Source organism: Carassius carassius, chromosome 31 (assembly GCF_963082965.1).
Source record: "Carassius carassius chromosome 31, fCarCar2.1, whole genome shotgun sequence".
Taxonomy (NCBI): Eukaryota; Metazoa; Chordata; class Actinopteri; order Cypriniformes; family Cyprinidae; genus Carassius; species Carassius carassius.
In genome coordinates, this window is record NC_081785.1 from 8140755 (window position 1) to 8157387 (window position 16633).

The 16633-nt window shown below is 35.5% G+C and overlaps 1 long non-coding RNA gene and 1 pseudogene across 1 annotated transcript; both read right to left on the reverse strand.

The window, feature by feature from the left end:
- Positions 1-1291: 1291 nt before the first annotated feature.
- On the reverse strand, positions 1292-7524 carry LOC132111905 (ryanodine receptor 2-like; annotated as a pseudogene).
- A 7496-nt stretch (positions 7525-15020) lies between these two features.
- LOC132112033 (uncharacterized) lies at positions 15021-16611 on the reverse strand. The gene is made up of 2 exons (XR_009424871.1): positions 16486-16611; positions 15021-15887 (listed from the first exon to the last, which is right to left on the reverse strand). It is a non-coding gene; the product is annotated as an uncharacterized LOC132112033 (long non-coding RNA).
- Positions 16612-16633: the final 22 nt, after the last annotated feature.

The window sequence follows — 16633 nt, forward strand, 5'->3', positions numbered from 1 at the left end:
ACCTCCATGTCATCTTTAACATGCTCATGCTGGTCAATGATTAGACCTTTCACACGATGACAACAGAGCATTTCACCAGTCACAAACACAATTTAGTTTATGCCAAACATTTAAATCCTGCGACACTCCTTTAGCATCATACAATCCTCAGATCTCTTCCTATAAACCCTTCTCAGCATGTGAGAATGTGATCTTTTAATGAAGCTCTTTAGTGCTGCTCAGCATGACTCGAGTTAGAGGACAAATTAAATAATTAAAACCCAACACTTCAGCTCATTGTCCTTATTGAAATTTGGTGCACATATCCATTTAAAGTGCTATACGCAGTTTACCGACTCTCACAATTACTCTGTCTCTTACCCTGAATGAAGGCGAGAAGGATGACGATGACGAAGGAGAAGAAAGTGATGTCAAAGATGATACGGTAGAACTCAAACTCGTCGCCAGCCGGGTCTTCCATTTCATCTCCAATCCCTCTTCCGGCTCACACACCAAGAGTAATGTCTGCTGAAAATTCCATGACAGAAATAAATGACATTTTAAAATATATTAAAATAGAAAACAGTTCAATGGTAGTATATAAACATAAAAAAATAAAAAATAAAACCTGACCAATTAGTTCTACTATATTTTTGTCATAATAACATTATAATCACAGTCTAATGACATTCATATTTTTAAAGTGTGACTTGAGGGTCTAAATACATTTTGGGGCAACTGTATATACACACAAACACACCAAATGTAGTACCTGTTTGCCATTATGTGTAACAGATGACAGTATGGTGCGCAGTGTTTTGAAGCCCATGGCGATGTCAAGCATGTGGGCAGTGAAGAAAAAACTGTTATAATGACCCAGGAGTGACACAAACAAACCATGTTAGGTAAAAGAAGGACTGAGAGAAAAGAAAACACAATTTAATTTCGGATTTGACTCACTGATGGCCAATTTCTTCAGGTATAATATTTTCATTATTCAAAGAGTCAGGGGATCTTACATTGTCAGTGAAAACCACTCCCAGCTTCCATATCTTGGTACTTCACATCAACTGTGTTTAATCTAAAGCTGTGAAAACAAGAGAATGATTTATTTGATTTATTTTAAGCCTATCAAATCTAACACTGATGCCATCATCTGGCAAACACAGAAATCATTTTTTCATTGTCAGTGTAAGCAGATTAACTGATTGGGCTGTTTTGTTGAACAGAAGCTGGTTTGGTTGGTGAAATAAATATGGTAAATAAATAGTCAAGATGGGGCCACAGGGTCGTAACTCACAGGGCAACCTTTTCACAGGTCTCTTGCTCTCCTGCTCTCCTGAGCCTCTGAGCTGAAGTCCAGAGCAGGTTTATCAAAACCCAGCAGCTTACTGACGCGTGCCGATCCATACAGCTCTCCATATTTCGCTATCACCTGCAGCACGGAAAGCCATAACAGAATGAATCAAGCACAGAAAAAAAGTTTGAACCCACAGCTCAAATCACACAGCTTACTGTACCACATCCAGGGAGTAGATTATTATTAGTTTTGCTAAACCCCAGTATTAAATTCAGCATGTAATTTATGCCACACCATTCATGCTACAGTTATGAATGGTATCTCAAAGCATGTCCTATTGTGGAGAGGTCTTCTGTTACTTATAGGCACTGGATGTATGATTTTCACCTGGTGGATGATAAATAAGAAGCATTCCGCAGACTGACACTGAAAAAGGGACTTGAGACTAAATGTCATAGACACTTGGGGGTGAGCCAGTAAATAACCACCAGCAACCAGTCAGAACACCCTAGCAACTGCACAGCAACACTCTGGCAATCACCCACAACACCCTCCCATCAAGGCAGTAATTTCATAATTTGTCTCCTAAAATATGTATAAATCTGTTAAAAACCACAAAACAGAAATTTCAAAAAGACAACTAAAAAGAAAATGTCATATTATTATAATATTATAAGAAATAATTTTATTAAAATAATGTAAAGAAATATTATGTTGAAAAAAAATAAAATGGAAAATTTTAAGATTAAAGTCATTTAGACCATGACTAATAAAGAAACGTATTACAAAGAAACGTAATAGTCACATGACTTTAAATTATCAACACATTTTGAAAATAAACATTAATATGAATACTGCAAGTCTCATAACGTTTGAGTTGTGAGACACTGTCATACTATAATGCTCTTAAACAGTTTTGAAACTAAATTTTATTTTAGATGAGTCTTTTATTTGTTCATCTTACCTTCCTTTTCATAAATTTATCCTGATAATTACTTAGGTGTGATCTGAAAAACAGCAAAATACATAAAATAGTACTGAAAGGGGCAAAATTTGCACTGTGAAGTAGTGACAGTTTGGCAATCACTGTTCATACAGAAACTCATAGTCAAGATTCAAGTTTTTTATTCAGAGAATATTATATATTCTCTGTGAATTATACACAATTACACAGAGAATATATAACCAGCATTGAAATGTGACAGCAAAGTGAAAAGACAGTTACTAGGGTGGTTGGAGTCCTTGATGATTTTAACAGCTCTGCTTTTGGAGCGTTTGAGGTAGATGTCCTGCAGCGAGGAAAGAGCAGACCCTGAGATGCACTCAGCTAAGTGCACAACTCTCTGCAAGACTTTGCAGTCTTGACTGGAGCTGGTCCCATACCACACTGATTTACACTGAGTGAATACACTTTCTACTGTCCCTGAATAGAAAGTTTTCAGGATTGCTGGTGAGACCATGAATTTCCTCAGCTATGTTCACATATGTCAATTTATTGGACAGAAATGTCAACTTCATAAACACCATTGTCCATTCAGTAACACAAAACTTTATAAAGGATACTTGCAAAACTGTCCAAAATAACAACATGAATAGTAGGCAATACCATGACTTAAAGAATTACATTCAAATTTGAAATGTTTTTATTTTAGTAAATTGACAAAAGGTACACTCAAGACTTTTGACCTGATATTTGGATGCTCTACAGGGTGTACTTTCCTCCTTCCTTCTTCAAACACAAGCCAAAAATATCCGTGAGGATATTCACGAAAAGCTTCAGACGATGTGAGGTCTTTGAGTTTGAGGAACATATCAAAGAACTTGAGGATCATCTCCACTTTGCTGGACGATTCTACTAGCATATCTACCATCTGTTTGTGTTTCTAGGAAACAGTGAATTGGATCATTGGCAAAGAAATATTTATACATGTCTTCAGTAAAGCTAGTATCACTGAATTGAACTTGTTTCATAATATATAAACTTTACACAGTTATTGAACTAAACTGAACCAATACTGAAATGAATGGAGCTGAATAATGGTAATGGAATTTTGGATTTGATTAATTTTCAAAGTTTGCTTTACTGATTTTGTTACTTTCTTGTTTAATACTGTGAAGCTGTTCTAGCGCAATAAAAATGATGATGACTTGACGTGCTCAAAATGACTGTAGGACAATTAGACTTTTTATCACTGCTTTTGGAGAAGAATTCGAAATTTGGTTGGTGCAAAAGTAGGTTTCCCATCATATGGATCCCAATACAGGTTCGCAGTTGGTATGAAAACAAGCACAGAAAAATTAGAACACTTTTAATGATTGTCCAACCTTCAAGCAAGGAAAGGAGCATTACCACCATGTCTTTTTTTTAAGTCCATCAAAGTCTTCAGCATCTCTATTTGGCTAGAATCCTGCAGACACAATTTTTCTTTGCAGTGAATAAATTAGTAAATAAGATTTTAAGTAATTTTTCTATAGGCTAACCTGAGAACACATGGAGAAAGCCAACTACAGCATCCCAGAGACGACTGTGGGCCAAACTCATCTGGTTGCCTGTAAACGGACCCTTAATTAGACAAAAACAAGTTTTAATTGATGTTAGCAAAAGAGATTAATTAAACAATTTGCTTCACAACATAAAAACACCACATTATGGCGTGTGAATGAACACAGACACAGTAGGTGTGGCATTAGGCCTCTACGATTCATTCATTTGAAATCAAATATTAAAAGGAGAGAATAACATAGATCTTAGGACACACAGTTATCAAAATATTACTCAGTATCTTTACATTTTGATGAAGCCCCATTACTGCTGACCCATTTGCTTATGGTCATTTACCTAAATGTATTCAGTGAGTGTGTTGAACACTTGCTTGGCCACGTTGAGGGCTTTGGAGAAGTTGTGCTGACCATGCTCATCAATCACATCCTACCCTGGATAATACCAGTAGAAATCGCTGATGGACTCCTGTAGATATGAGGCCATCCATCATTCTCATTATCAGACAAAGGAAATGGAGGTGGCCTGTCAGCGATTAATGGTTTTATGGAAATAATATTTGGCAACAAGCTCTGTCTCATTGTTATGGGCCCATCTACATTCGGTACTGAAACTCTCAAACTACTTACAGCAGCAAACATGTATTTTTCATTCCTTTTCATGTATACTACAGACATACATAATGAAAAATGTAAGAAACTAGGGTTTGGGGTTGAGTCAGTGGGTTTGCCTGGAGCCTGAGCAGATATTCCACAGTGGGGATGATAATGTTGACTGTTGTGTTGTTTCAAAGTTTGAGTCCGCAGGTAGTTCTGTATATTTGTGGGGGAAATTTCATTTGTCTCCAGTTTTTACAAAAACAGACCAGAATATTGATGCTGTTTAAGACTAATATGTGCAAAATAGAGTTATCAATAGATTACAATAATCAATAATGAATAGTCTGATGATTTTTTTGCAGTTAAAATCATTAATCTTACATTCAAAATGTACAGATTGTTTTTCCTTTTAAAATGTTGTGGATTTATTTCCTTTTTGACGATACAAAACAAAACAACAAACATGTTTAGGTTGCTAGCCTGCAACTGCAGTGCACCAGTCGGCTTCCCATACTTCCAATTGTGTATTTCGCTTATTGGTCATATTTCAAACATATCTAGTTCCAAATGCAATAAAATCTACTTCTAAATAACTGCAAATATTGTTAGAAGTCTCACCTGGATTTGATTTACACTGCCAGTCAAAAGTTTCTCATCTTCAAAACCTGATTTAAAGGGTCTTAAATGCTTGAACTTGGTTTTAAAAAACAAATCTAATTTGAAAATTATTATTAAAAATAATTTTAATTAATTATTAAAATTATTAAAGTATTTATTTTACTTTTCTACTTACTTGTCTGATTACAGACAATACTCTGTGATTGAGAGTATGCAGCTCTGTAAACTAATATATACAGTAAAAAATACAGTACAACTGTAATATTGTAGAATATCATTACAGTTTTAAAATTTAATATGACTGAACATAGCTGAATTTTCAGCAGCTGTTATTCCAGTCTTCAGTGTCACATGATCATTCAGAAATCTTTCTTATATGCTGATTTGGTGCTCAAGAGTTGTGCTGCTTAATATATTTCTGAATATTTGAAATATATTTTGTAACATCATAAACTATCACTTCTGAACCATTTAATGCATCCATGCTGAATAAAAGTTTTTCAGTAAAAAAAAATAAAATAAAATCTTACTGACCCCCAGCTTTTTAAGGTAGTATAATTCCCATACTTCCATTGCTTGAGCTAAACTGCTGATATGTTGGGCCATTGTATGTAGCACTACAGTGTGTACACTCTTTAGGGAAATCAGTTTACAAATGGCTTATTTATAGTATGGTTAAAGTTGGATTGGAGAAAGTATTTTAACAAAGCATATTGCACTTCACCTTTTGACTTTAACAACCATAGTACAAAAGAAACTTATAAAAAAAATACATTAAAAAAAAACACATTTTTGTTCTACCCAGTATTATGGCCTTCACAAAGGAGCTGGAAGAACTGGAAAAGATCACAGGTCAGCCGTTCATCTGCTTTTCCTCTATTGTCTGAGAAAGAGAGAGAGGAGGAGAAACGCAAAAAAACCGTACAGGCAAATCAATGTCAATAAAAAGAAACTATCTGCTTCTTCTGATAAACACATTCGTTTTTCAAAGCACTTTGTTGTGGATGTCAATGATGTACCTGAATTGTCCTCAGCACCCACTACTAAACTCCCTGCTTTGATCTGCCCCTCAAATGCATTCAAATCCAGCATGCCGTGACACACAGAATTACAACAGCAATATCAAAAACACAGTCCTCTTCTTTTTAAAATACAAACCAACACAGACACTTTCAATAACAGCAAAGGAACAGATTGAAAGGTGAAAAAAGTGATTTAAAACAATGTTTTATTCTCTTGATTATACTAAGTAACTTTGAAATAGAATACAGAAAGACAAAGCATTTCTCCACTTTTAGGTGTTTGAGCAGCTGCTTTCTGTCAGGGAAACTTCTTAGAATGCATTAGCAAATAACAGCTGAACCTGCAAGACTGCAGAAGTCCACATCTCTCTTCTGTCACGGATAATCCAGCATTTTCTAGAGATAATTCAACAACAGAGAGAATAAACATGAAGTTGTTATATAAAAGTTGGTTTTGGTGTTAAATGTCAAAATTTTGGGGTTTTGTGTTATCATCCAAACATATCTGTAATCCAGCCTGACCTTTTCAAACCTACCTGCTGGACAGACGTGTTTCCTCCATTCAGGATTGCAATGCCCAGCTTTAATGTGGCTGCTACCATAGGCCATATCACCTGGTTCAAATATCACATACAACTTTACAGCATAACATTTGAGCACTGACAATAATAAAAGTCATTGCAAGCTGACTCAAGATATCAGGATAAAGATATGAATGGTGACCTGTATCTTACAACAGAGGGTTTTCAATCTTTTTGAAGCCAATGACCCCCAAATATGATGGTCCCAATGTGAGGTATCCCTATTCCTAAAATTTTATGGAAGCTTCTTTATATATATATATATATATATATATATATATATATATATATATATATATATATATATATATATATATATATATATATATATTATTTTTATTTTATTTTTATTAAGGGTACATTGAATTGATTGCAAAAAAACAGTAAAGACACTTATGTTACAAAAGAATTCTATTTAAAATAAATCCTACTATTTTTAACTGTTTATTCATCAAAGAATCCTGAGAAAATGAATCATGGTTTCCACAAAAATATTAAGCTTTAGTTTTAAAAATTGATAAAAATAAGAAACGTTTCTTGAACATTAAATCGGCATATTAGCATCATTTTCATGTGACTCTCAAAAGTACAGTAATGGCAGTTGAAAATTCAGCTTTGCTAGTTCACTGGACTTCAATTGAACTATTGAATATTACCAAAGACAGGGATTAGCCAGGGCATTTTTAAATAACTACAATTGTATTCATATGAAAGAAGAAAATCATATACAACTAGGAAGGCTTGAGGGTGAGTAAATCATGGGGTAATTTTTCCTTCCTTTTTTCCTCCCATTGTTCAATGAACCCCCATGTGGCTCTTGGGGGTCCTCAGACACCAGTATGAGAATCCCTCTTAGAGTGAAGATAAAAGAAGAGGATGTGTTTTGACTGATACCTCTGCTGGCACTGAGGTTCTGCAGGACCATCTCAGCAGCTCCAGGTTAATGAAGTCGAGCCTGCTGATATAGCAGCCTCTGCTTTTCCATCTCTTTTTTCTAAGACAATTAATTAGTTACTCAGTCAATTCACCAAGAAATAAAACAAGCCAACTGTTTCTCCGTCTATTATTCCTGAAGCCAATCATTGATTAGGTAATTAATGAACCCACAGTACATAACTGTGTCAGCATCCTCAGCCTTTTCTCCTACGGTTAAACAGAAAACAACTCCAATTCCCTTCATTTCCATTGCTCACCTCAAATGATTTCAGGCCATCTTCTTCCTGGTCTTCCTCACTTTGGCAGAGTTACAGTTCAGCTTGAATGCTGAATGCGTTTTGCAGCAAAAAGGAAAAAACTTCCTCAGAAAGTCCAAGCAGTGCATCTTACCTTGGCCATTATGTCAGCATAGCACAAGTAAAGGTCATCCTTCTCAAGTTTACTGTAGAGACAAGTGACAAGAGTGAACCAGGTGGGTTTCGATGAGTTTTACAACTTTATCATTTTCAGGCATGGTCCCAGGGGAAAGACAAAAATTTAAGCCAGCATGAAATATTTATTTTACATTTTATATAACAGCCATCTCCTTCTAATCTTAGAATGCAATGAGAACAAAGCAATTGAATATACTGAAAAAAACTTTTTAGTAGAGAGTAAAATATATTGATAGAAAACTGTTCTAATTTCTTCAATAATTGTGTGTGCTATATTTTTCCTGATTTATCTTAACGACATTTGCATTTGCAATCACCCATGCTAGCCAAATATCTTATGGGCCTTTTATGAGACAAGTTGGTCAGGTTGCTTCAAATGTCAAACACTTGCTAAATTGATGTTGCAAATGGTTTTGGTTAGCCTTGATCTACACGCAAACACAATCAAATGGACGAATCAATCACACTTAAACACACACATACAGACCTCCTCTCAGTCAAGGCACTTTAACTGAAGAGATTGATAAGCTGACGGAGTGGATCAATGTTGTTTCTCTGCTCTGCTCCCTCCTTCAGGATCTCTACATGCTACATGAGCTGCTTTCTGAGGGGGATAAAAGTATTCCTATTACTATAAAATCAAAAAATTCTATCTGGAATTTTCTTTGGATTCTTACAATCTGAGGTTCACATTACTACAGTAGATGAGACTGTCCCATTTTGTTCTAAAACATAAATGATACAGTTACGCTACTTTTCAAAAGTTTTTGTTTCGTGAAATATTATTACAGTTTAATATAACTCTTTTCCATTTTAATTGGGCTACAAATACGTCATGATTAAACAGCTCAACTGGGGAACACAGCCAATCAGAAACACTCACAGCTAAATCCTTAATAAGTCTGCTCTGCCTTCAGCCAGGCCAGGCTCTCTCATAACTCTGCAGGAAAAGGTTCACCACTCAGTGCCTGCAGAAAAAGACAAATCTCATGTTAAAAACGAATTAATGTTGGTTTCAGCCAAATGAAACATAAGGAAGATTACAGAATGTCCTCTTTATCTGAATTAGTTCAAAAACATTGCAGCTCTCAAGTATTTCTGCTGCCTTCAGCTTTTATAACTTCGGTAATTCATAATGCAATATAAATTGTATGATTTTCTATTAGGGAAGGGTGTGCAGCCAGGAGAGGAGAAAGGTGAAGCGGTCGGGTGATTGTTACTCCATACACACCTCTCTCATTGTGGCAGCACCAAAAAAAATGGACTTGTCATAACCCTCTTTGCAGCAAACCTGGGGAAATTGTACAAATTAACCATTTTCAAACAAGCAACTACAGGCCGTTTCCTCTGCTTAGACAACATCTTATGCCGCACTGCCCTCTCCATCTTCTCAGGCCGCTCCATCGAACAAAAACACAACTTTGTGTCAACAATTGACTCGAAAGGAACCATACAAACACCAGAAATGGGCAAAAATCTCTACCAAGCTGCACTGGTTCATGTTTTAATGTATTAGTGGCATGACCTTAAAAATCTAATAGTCCACATCCATTCAGATATCGACATACATAATATGTGTCATTAATTATCATTTGCCGCAATTCACTGTCAGTCTAACCTGATCCAGATGGAAAAGAACACGAGCGATGTTAAGATCCTCTCAACACTGAGGGGATCTACTGATTTTTCCTGGCAAAAAGAAAAGTGAGGTTAGGAGGCTCAAATAGCATTTTACAGGACTTTATTGGCTCTTTCACAAGTTGTCTTCTAACTCACCTGTTGCAGGTTGTTGTGAATGTACGCTCTGACCTCATCCTCTGTATCCCTCTAAAAGCAGATGAATGTTTCAGGTGTCAAGGAAAAGAATTACAATATTTTCAAGATGACGAATGGATTGATTTTGCAAACACTGTCACTGATCAGAATGAACAGACGTACCTGAGAGGAATGGCTTTTGGCATGACTGACCAGGCCCTGATCACCATGGCAACACCCATTCATGGTGATCAAGGGGAGTTTTTTTTTTTTTTTGGTGCCGCCACAATGAGAGAGGTGTGTATGGAGTAACAATCACCCGACCGCTTCACCTTTCTCCTCTCCTGGCTGCACACCCTTCCCTAATAGAAAATCATAAAATTTAGTTTCATTCAATATTATTGAGCAGCATATTTGGGTTGAATAATGACTTGGGCGTTTATTAAAGTCCCTACAGGCCTCTAAGTATCATAATAATGTATCTCTTAAATTGTGAGTGTAAGTTGCATCTGATCAAATGCGCATACTTATTCTTTAGCTTGGGTTAAACTAATTAATTTTACTTTGTTGGATCAGCAGCTATGCTAATTATGTCTCTATTTGTTTCTATGTTTTGCCGATCCAGAACACCTGAGAAGAGATGATGCTGACCCCTCAGAGGACCTCAGATGATGCCAACCCTGAATCAACAAACAGAACTAACAAATATTGCTACAAGTGTGACTGCATCATATAATAATTATTAATAATATTGTAACGATATAAACCTTCATATTCATCCGGAAGAAGGAGGCGGGAACCGGCGGACAATCAACAACATTTTAATAAAGCAAAATAAACACAAAACAGCGCACCAGCCCCTCACGGACGACTGGTGCGCGCAAATAAAAACCAAAACACAACTAAAAGCCCAGGACTGGTCCTCTCTCGTCCTTCACTGTCGTCGCTCCAGTTTTATATCCTTCCATCTCCTCCATGGGCCTCGAGACCGGTGGGTCGAACAGGTGTAGTTCATCTCCAATCACTCCCCCGGCCTCGCTCCCATGTCCCTCGGCCCTGCCCCACTCGTCACAAATATTAATAATGTTCATCATCTGGCTGGCTACGTCTTGTATTAATGTTTCTAAAAATCCTGTCATACGTGCACAAACTGACAGTCACCACTTATAAGCTACTACTAAATATTGTAGAAACATAATTTTCTGTAAAGTTGCTTTGTAACGATTTGTATTGTAAAAAGCGCTATACAAATAAACTTGTAATGAATTAAGTTTACAGACCAAAGATGAATTCATTTTTAAAGAACAGTGTAAAAAAGGGCAAAGTATACTTGTACAAATGGTACAAATGTATGTCTATAAATTTACATTTTTACCTTAAAAATAAATACTAACCATAAAAAATTATTGTACATGCACAATTTGTTTAGTGTTGTTCTTTTTTTTATCATTAGATTTTTTTTCCCTGAGTTCATTTTATAACATTAGTCAGACAAAGAATGATAATATCCTTTTTTATTATTACATTATTTGAATCTAATGTTCAATCACAACAAATGTGGGTGATCATTTGCCATGCGATGGATTTCTAATGGCAGAAAATCTAATATTTTGGAATGAATATATTTTGGATCCCTGCACCTAACAAGAGAAAAATACATATTGTGGCCACAAATTCATTCAAACTATTTATAATTCATGGCCAACTTCTATTAATTTGTTTACTTGTTTTAGTTAAATTACAGCCATGTTGTACTAATCTGTTTTCTCATTTCAATTTAGTTAATTTAAGGCCACAGTTAAACAAAAAAAAAGGGGAACACATGAGTATAATATGGCCACAATTGCACTAAAACAAGGGAATTTATTATTAAAAAGTGGCTATGATTTCATAAAGTGTAAGAACAAATTTCTAATCTGTGACCACAATATCTATTTTTTCTTTCACATGTCATGTGTGGGTTTCGTATATTTCAGTCATTTTTCAGGACATTGATGACATGTATATTAAATCATCATAAATATCATAAACATGACAGAGTTGCTCACATGAGATTCAGCCCCAAAAAATGAAGACTTAAGCTACAAGGGAGAAAAGCTTCTCAGCATCTGTGTCCACCTCTTTCACCCAACTCATTCTGATGATAACAAACATTAAGCAGATTAACCAATGGTGAATTTTAAACTGAAAACAGGTTGAATACTGCACTGTTTCTCACCTGTGGATGTCTATAAATGGAATGAGTAAAAGGTCAAATGCGTAGATATCTTGGAAGAACATAATAAAACCTTTCCTCGATGTCTAACACCTTCTCCAAGACATTGCCACGCCCCTCTGCCTTCAAATGCTCCTCCTCCAGGAGCACTGACTCCGCCCTATTAACTTTTCCATAAAAAGCAGGAAATAGCACTTCAGGAGGTATGGTTCTGCCTTGCTGATGAGAGGCTGGTCAAATACTAAAAGAAATGCTCTGCTATTTATGGTATTTGTGGTTATATCTGTACTTTTCAATGTAATTTGGTAATTGTTACAATTACAAGGTTTGTACAGCACTTATTTTGGATTTCTAAAATAGATGCTCCAATGACACATTAAAATCTCCATAATCTAGTAATTCGCTTCTCTAATGGGACCAATTCACCTGCGAGATGTTTCATCCAAGCACTGTCTGCCGTGCCCAGGGGCGTGGATGATGGAAAGGATGTGACCCATTAGGGCATTTGCATGCTGGGGTGTGACAAAGGAAGAACAGCCCTCCTGGGATGCTTGGTTACCAGCCTCCGAGACATGAGCTAATAACTATGGTGTACGCAAGTTTCATAAGGAAAAACTGAACAATAAGTAATAACAACAATAAATAATCAGAATAAAATAATAAGAGCCAAACACCCAAAGTAATAATCTGGACAATATAAAATTTTTTTCCTTGCCATCATGTCTGACCTGTATGCTGGGTTTTTTTTTTTTCTTCATAGAACTCAACAGGATTTTACTAGATTATTTACACATTTATTTTCAATACAGGTGATAGTGATCATGTCAGAAAAGCCACAAAAACGACAACAAAAAAACTATTAAAGCACCATAAATTGTTAATAAGAAGAAATGTTTATTGAGCACCAAATCAGCATATTAGAATGATTTCTGAAAAATCACGACACCGAAGACTAAAGGCTGAAAATTAGCTTTGCCATAACAGAAATAATTTACATTTTTCAATTACACATTAAATACATAACAAAAACTAGAATGCAGGTATTTAAAATTTTTATTAAATATTATTCCACAACATAACTGTTTTTATTTATTTTAATGTAAGCATAGAGTACATTTTTAAAAAAAGTCTTACAGACCCTCAAACTTCAGTAGTGTAAATAGACATCATATCACTGCAGAAGACTTGATATACTGCATAGTGCAAAGTATAGACTACTTTTAAGGTGATTTTATTATGAGTCTTTTGTTTCTTTTTGGAATTGACAGGCATGGAATAAAAAAATAAAAGTTGCATTTACATTTCTTTTTGTTCCAATGAAAAAAAAACAGCATGGGTTTGGAACACCATGTCAACAAATACTGCCAGAAGTTTGGTTTTGGAGTAAAATAATACTTAAGTGGCAATGTTACCTCTCAACAAATGTACCACTCCAGGTGCCAAGAATGTATAAACAGCTGAGGATCCTGTAGCAACAAGAGTGCACTTCATCCACTAAAAGAAAAAATAAATCATAGATTTAAGAAAAGAAAATGGGGCAATACAATGCAAAAAACAGGACCTGCTCCTTGTCCTCCCTGATCTTGCAAAGGGTCTGTGCAATATTTCCTCCAAACTGCCTTTGGATGAACAGCTTACTTTTAGTTATCTTTTTTAGTTAGAATATTTGGCTGGAATAGTTGAATTATATTCATATATTTTAGTATTTTGTTAAATACAAATTATAAAATTTTATTTGATCTGTTTTTATCAATTAATTATTTTTATTCAGATTTTTAAATCTATTATTCCATGTTTAGATATTTCTCATATGATCAGTAGACAAAAAGGTCCCCCACAGTGAAGGACCTACAATTAACCGTATAATTTCTTCTATAACACTGCACCAAACATGCGGTGTAGCATTACCTAACTTCCATCCAGGGACTGTGCCAGGATTTGTAGGCAGCTCACCAAAGCAAGGGCATCACCTCCTAAGAGGAAACATGGCATTGAGCTCAATGCAATCCAGCCAGTAAAAAGCACCAGTTCCTGATTTATGTTTTCAAGGGAGAGGGGGTTAACAAAAGTAATGAGGTATTCAGCACTTCAAGACTGGGCTGAGTGAACAATGGCAGTGGATAAGACTGAGAGTGTATGAGATGAATACAAAGTGCATCTAAATTAAAAGTATTTCTAGCAAAATAATCAAGCTGATTTTTATTACAAACAAAAAAGAAAGACAATATGAAGTAAAAGACACCAGCTCTGTGTCTGGCTAGAGCTCAGAGTTTACAGAATAAACTAGGAAATAAGAGAGGAAGGAGGATGAGGAAAATGAATTGGGGAAAAACAAGACAGATGGAACTGAAAATATATAATGACAGAGTAGCAAAGGTGATCATGGAGACACAGACATGTTATCAGCCATATGTGTGAATGCACACAAACACGCAGACACACACACGCAAGTTCCTCCATCTTGGTGAGGACTTTCTATTGAAATCTATTTTTTTAGAGAGTAAATTGTATTTTTCTATCATAAACATTTGTTTAATTTTCAGATATTTATTAGAGAAGCACTCAATAATATTATGTTTATGCTTCTCGATCTAAAAAAGAAAAGAGAAAAGTCAAATGAATTCTTTCAAAAAGAGGAAAAACTCAGTACTTGAAATTCATTTGCTGTGTATCCAAAAAAGAATTACATGCTGAGATGCTAGCAATCTTCTTTTTATTACAAAGTGCAAAAAACAAAAAGAAAAGTGTATAATAAAGTGACATGCTTCACTATCTTGACAGCCATCTTAGACACCAAATAGCGTGGATTCACAATAATGCAAGTTTTCAGTTACTGATGTCATTGCATACTTAGTCACCCATGATTTATTCCATGAGCTAAAGCTTTGAAATGGGGTGTTAAACTGAGTAGTATTTATATGGTCATGTGATCTTAATATAAGGGGACCCACATAAGGGGACCCACTCCATTTAAAATAAAGCAGCTTTTATAAAATGACTGAGGATCATTTTCTTATGTAAGTAAAACCTGACCCACATAATCACATGCAAATGTATGGCAGCCTGTCATCACAAATTACCTTGTGGCCATCTCTTTTTCTTTATTGGTGGACTGGCAGCCATCAATAAGTGAACACATTGCAGTGGAGAGGAAGTAGAGATTGTGATTTTTGAAGTATTAATCTAATAGTGGAAATACAACCTGGGACAGAAAGAAAAAGGAGGCTTGCACACAGACTAAACAACAGAATAAAACAACATTTACCAGCTGAAGAAATGTTCACTCTAGATTTTTATAGTTATGTTTTGAAGATTTTTAGTGATTAATGAGACTGATAGTTGAGGAGGGCAGGGAACTGCTGACGGTTGTTATTGATCTTCATGTGGGAATGAAAGACTCTTAAACGGCATGCAGCATATTGTCTCAGAACAGGGATGGATAGCAAAAAAAAAAACAAAAAAAAAACATGAGGTCTAATCAATAATGGGATCAGCAGTGACATGACCCACAGAGATGTCCCTATGAACAGCACAAAAGCCCTAATTATCTGCAACTACACAAATTTACCCAGACAACTGTGGTTCAATTACAAAAAATGTGTAAATGTTTATCGCAAAGCTTTGAACAAGCTGAGATGTTAGCTTGGTTATCACTTAAGATACAATAAATAATTCCAATATACAAACTACACATCTGCAGTGTCTAAAATAATCCAAAAATCCATTTAATTTGGATAATTATTTGGAGTTCAAATCAGGCAGTTGTATAAATATGTCTGTCATTCTGATTATTTTGGCTGCCATGGAGTAATGAATACACATTGATATCAGTTCTGTTCCAAATGTTTGACCAGCAGTAAAGATAACTGACCTTAATAAAGAAATTAGTTTGTCACTCATGGGGAACATTCTCAGCCTTGATAATCTGCCCTCGAGCCTGAGCAACCTCTGCAAAACACAACACATATAAATTAAATGAGCAAATTTCAATGCAAGGCATTAACATGCTTCAGACACATAGCTGAAATCAACTGATATCATGATCGTTTTAGGGAATAGTTTCACTTGCGAGCAAGGAAACTCACTATAGCTGTTTAATGGAAGTGTAACTGTAAGTTGTTTACATTTTTAATAGCTTTAGTTAAAAATTACATCACTTCTTCCCACTTTTCCCACTTCTATATATTGAACATAACGTTCATAATTGTATATCAACAATGGCTCTATGAATGCTAGTTAGATTTTAAGGCAGACTGAATTACATACAGGAAATGTTGGTCAGTCCCTCTCATAACACTATTATATCAAGCTTCCAATTTGATTATATAAAAAGAGATAAGCTTTTTTGTTTTCATGAGAATTTGGAAAGGCTTGAATATGATTAAATAACACAATTTTCATTTTTGTGTAAACTAACCTTGGAACACCCCTTTGAGATTAGTGAGTCCTTGAAAGTACAGGGCAGTTAGATAAAAAAGACAGATGTGCAAATAAATAATTGGAGAGAAGTGGAGTGGAAGAACAGGGGAATGTGTTTGTGTCTAACCCAGCACTGGTAACTGCTCCTGGGCTTGCTCAGTGAGACAGAGGGCTTGCTGAAGCAGACCGAACCGAGGTGGCTTGCAGTCGCTGGGGAATCAGCATCTGCCACCTTTCTGTTCCTGTGCAGTGAAAATGAAATGGACACTTCAAAG